At 36.2% G+C, this 4,744-nt stretch overlaps 1 pseudogene; it reads right to left on the bottom strand.

The window, feature by feature from the left end:
* Nucleotides 1-2,651: 2,651 nt before the first annotated feature.
* On the bottom strand, nt 2,652-4,368 carry LOC102518354 (annotated as a pseudogene).
* Between the last annotated feature and the right edge of the window lie 376 nt (nt 4,369-4,744).

Raw genomic sequence — 4,744 nt, 5'->3', positions numbered from 1 at the left:
TTCATTATAACAGCCCACTGCTTCTGTAGGCATCAAAATTTCACTCTGTGTATTCATCTGAGAATACGGAATGGATACAAAAGTTAACCCTGGCTGCTTTTCCTATGAGTGATAAAGTTCTCTGTCTCTGACCAAGGTTCTCATCTCCCCGACAGCATGTAAAAGAAAGGAACGTGCTCGGTTGCTAAAAATCTCAGCATGGTAAAATCTCAGAACTCCTACACTTCTTAATTGTTTGGCAATGGGAATGCAATAATGACAAAGAATTTATTTTGGATAACAATGTGGTGTTTTCTCATGGTTGCATTAGGGGATGTGAGGATAATCCCTGAGATCCACAACAAACATTCTTGCTCAAGTGCTGGGCAAAGAAGTGTAAAGGTTCTGCATTATTAGGACTGAGGACTGCTTTCAAAATGATGACCATGCTCACTCTACTCCAGGTAGTCCAAGGAAAGAAAGGTTATTGCAATTTCTTTGTGAACGGGAATAAGTCAGTGGTTCAGTGTCTATAAATTACTCAAGGGGTGTTCAAAGCCAAAATATGTTGGGTCAAAAATGAGCGTTTAAAGGAAAGGAAATCTTATATATAAGCTTAAATTAAAAAGGAGACACAGTCCTGTGCTGGGCTCTGAGGACTGGAGAATGTATATGCATCAGTCCAATTCAAGGATTCAGTGGCTTGGACCTAGCATCAACACGGGATTCAGTGAACAGGTAACAACTAGTATACTGGGAGAAATAAAATCTACCTCTCCCTGATCTGAAGAAAATCTGGTGGCTCAATGAAACTCTTAATTCACAGAGATCCTGCCAGATGCAGAAGAATAATTCACTGATGACTCAACTAAGACAAACTTAGTTACTGCTTAACAATCTATCTTCACACACACACACAGTGGTAGACAGATTTGTAGCATTTAGTGGGAAGAATACAGACTCAATTTGCCATTCCATTCTTATTATCTGACACTGGCTGCATGATTGTGAGCAGAAGCCTTAGGCTCCCTGAACTTGCCTACAATTTTTCCAGCAATTCAGGGAATTTCACATTCTGAAAATTCTTCACTTTTTATTTTAAATTAATGGGAAATTGTCAACGTCTTCCATGAATATTTTATATATCTTAATATCTGCAGAATTTTGGTATTCGTTCATTTGGACAAATTTTTAATTCTACTAGCCTGAACTCCTTCTAGTCCACACAATTTAGATTGCAACTTGGTTACTGAATAAGACCACCCCAAGAAAGGCGCTACTACCTCTTAAATACAACCTGTGTGAAGGTTAGAAGGGGCTCAAGTTATGTGGGGTGTATAAGCATACTTTAAATATTTGTGATGGCACTCTCCTTCTGGACAAAGCTCTGATTCTAAGAACTAAATTAGTTGGAAGTCAATATATTTATTGGCATGAGGATGAGAATCAGTTATTTTGGGGTTGGTGGGTGAGGAAAAGACAGGAAAATATCCAGCAAATGAGAATGGAAAGCTTTAGGCCTCTGGAGGCATGAATTAAGAAGAAAATAATACTTTGTCTCCTGTATATACCACCATTTACTGTCTTGAGTGACTAGTCCTAGGGCTATGAAAAGAGCTAGTTTGTGGTGAAGAGTAAAGACCATAATGAAATAGTTTGAAAACCATGAGAGTTTTGTTGTTTCAGAAACTAGATTTTGTTTAAAGTCAACATGTATTTTTCATTAACTAAATAGTAAAATGCATCCTGTGGCATGTGCTGTATTACTGTGCTGGTACCCAAGTTATAGAAGGAAAGGGGGATAGACAGAAAACATCTGGAGGAGGTGGTTTTTGTGCTGAGACTGGGAAAGTCTAAGTAGGTAAAAGGAGGACATACAAAGACCAAGGATGAGTTGGAGCAAAAGATGTGAGTTTGGAGTTAACATGGTTGACAAGCATTTGCCTGGATGTATCTCCAGATACAGTGAAATGTAAAGATATGCCAAGGTAGTCAGATGCCAGATCTATAAGGAAATGACTAAACTATGTTGAGTTTGTGGGCTTAGAGTTGGAAAGGCATTAAGTGCCACCCTGATGATGCAAGCTTGCCTTTGGCTGCAACATAAAAGCAACATAAAATATTCACCAGAAAATATAGTGTAGAACCTTGAGGGGAGAAAATGAAAGCACCAATTGGAATGCTTTGAGAACAGCACAAAGAAGACCATAGGTAAAAATACTTCTTAAATTCTGCCACACAGTGAATGTGTCATCTGAGAATACATCATGTGACCTTTATGATTCCTGGGACAACATATTAGAGACCATGATCCCTGGGCCAGTTCCTGCATTTACCTCCTGTTCCAACCTATCCTAACTTAACACAATTAATACTTTCCAGAATGAACCAGAAGCCACTTAGTACTTTTACATCTCCAGATGTTTTAGTCTTTTCCCAAATTCTTCCTTTTTTTCTTCTTCCTTACAAGAAATTATTCAAATTTACTCCCTTATTTTTCCATCAAATGATCATATCAATAAAATATTTCTTTTTTTCTTTAAATGGTAACGTACTCTCCCATTTTACTCTTAAAAATATTTTAAAAATATAAGGAAAATACAGGTACACATGTATGTTTATTGTTCAAATAAGAAAATAGTAGATATTTGTTGACATTTGCAAACATCAATTTAATCTTTGTTATCCTGTATAATCTGGTAGTCTCTGGTAGAACAGTTGTAATTAGGATGACGTTCATATCCTGCAGTTGGCTGATGAGTTGACCATGAAAGAGAGATAGCTGATGCATCAGCTATCACTGGCACTGGAAACAGTGGGGTGCTCTCTGCTTGAAATTTAGAAAAAGGACCTTCATTGGCCGATATGTTGTGATATGTATTCGGAAAAGTAGAAGGATCCACCATCAGCCCAAGAAAATTGCTCTGTATGGGAGATAATGTGCTGTACTGAGAAGTAGAAGTTGTAGTTGTAATGAAATTCACAACACGGCCATTTGCTTCAGTGTAGCTGCTTTGTGAGTGCACGTGGAAAGTGGTCAACTGATTTAAAATAGCACATTGATCCACTGCAATTTGTTTTGGTGGTCTAAATGACATTGATGGTGCAGTAGAAATATCACCTCTCATTGGGGTAATTGTATCACTAATTATGTGGCTAGTAGAGGGCTTTCTTTTTAGTGGCATGTTTAAATTTGCAGAAGGTAAAAATACACTTTCTCCTCTAGTGTCAGCCACAAAACCAGAATTATGATTATCCACATTACTCCCTCAAAGTGCTTCTTGTTGAAATCTTGAGCCAATGAAGATACCAGGGAATCATTTTTAATCCCAACTCTTCTTTTTATTCTCACTAAAAGCTGGGGAGAGCCTCGTTTAAAATTTGGATTATGATAGAACTGCAGCTACAAACAGAGGGGAAAGATTTTAGTATTAATTTAACCAAAATACAAGACTACAATAAGACTAAGCTATAAAACCTCAGATTTCATGCTTACTATACAAAGATAATATCATCAAAATATGAACATTGCTGACTATTTTTTGAAATTCCTTCTTTGGAAAATACACATTTAAAAAGTATATTCATCAAAATGAAAACGTTAGCATTTGCAGTAACAATGACTGCCCCTTGTTAAAAGCAGCTTTAATACCTTTATTTAGATTTGTGATAAGATTGATAGTTGCTAGCAAAGTTTCTCATAATCTTGAATACTTAACAAACTGTCCTCATTTTTTAGAAAAAATAAATTATTTTAGCCTTAGTATTTTTATACAATTTTCAAAATCTAGCTTTACATTTATATTATCATAGATTGATGTACAAAATAAAATTTTATATATAAATTATGAAGTGGTGACTAAAATTTCTGAATACCTTTCTTAAAACAGAGACTTCTTTTTCTTCTGCCAGAAAGTCAGCTAGAGAAGCAGATCTTTGAAAATTCTGCCGCACTTTACTAAACCCATATAGGTTAAGCTGTCTAACTAAACTTTTCATACTTCCAGTTTCAAATATTCTGAAAGGGGCCTTTCTTTCCAAAAGTTCCTTCTTAAAGAGATCTTCATCGATCACTATGGAAGTTCCATTATCATCCCACCAGATAGATTGAAATTGGTCACTCCCAACCATTTTCCAGAGTTTTCTTGGAAATGTCAGAGAACAAAAATCTTTATCTTCATCTGGTTCAGAGACACAATGTGTGTAACATGGTCTTTTTATCAAGGATTCTTCACACAAAGCCTGAAAAGCATTTTCTTCAATCATAGACCTCAAATCCAAGTCCCCAGAGAATGTTTGATCACACAATAGAGATCTACTGGACTTTCCTGAACCAGTTGGTCCATCTTTAGGAGAGACATCTTGAATGTCTGAAGAAATATGTGCCATCTCAAATAACATTTTCTGCAGCTCCTTTTCTAATCTGCCTGATTTTGCGCACTGCAGTTTCAAATGCTGCTTTGGCAGGCCTGCACACATAAACTGCTAGGCCATCACAGAGGTTCCCTACCTGAGTAGCTGTGACATCACAAAATGACTGGTCACCTAGCAACACAAGTGTAACATTCAGCCAGTGTTTACTTCTCATTCTTCCAGTTAAATTGAAACCTATAAGATGTTTATTTTTATAGTGTGATATGCAAATATTCTTCCCTCAAAATCTTTTCAAATAAATTAAATTTGGGGTCTATAAAATTAAACTAATCTCGGTCCTTTTGTACACAAATATATAACAGATTTGTGAACAGAGAATAAATAATGAACT

The sequence above is a fragment of the Camelus ferus genome, chromosome 26, assembly GCF_009834535.1.
Source record: "Camelus ferus isolate YT-003-E chromosome 26, BCGSAC_Cfer_1.0, whole genome shotgun sequence".
Classification (NCBI taxonomy): domain Eukaryota; kingdom Metazoa; phylum Chordata; class Mammalia; order Artiodactyla; family Camelidae; genus Camelus; species Camelus ferus.
Note: the sequence above shows the minus strand (reverse complement) of the source record. Positions and strands in the feature narration are given on the sequence as shown.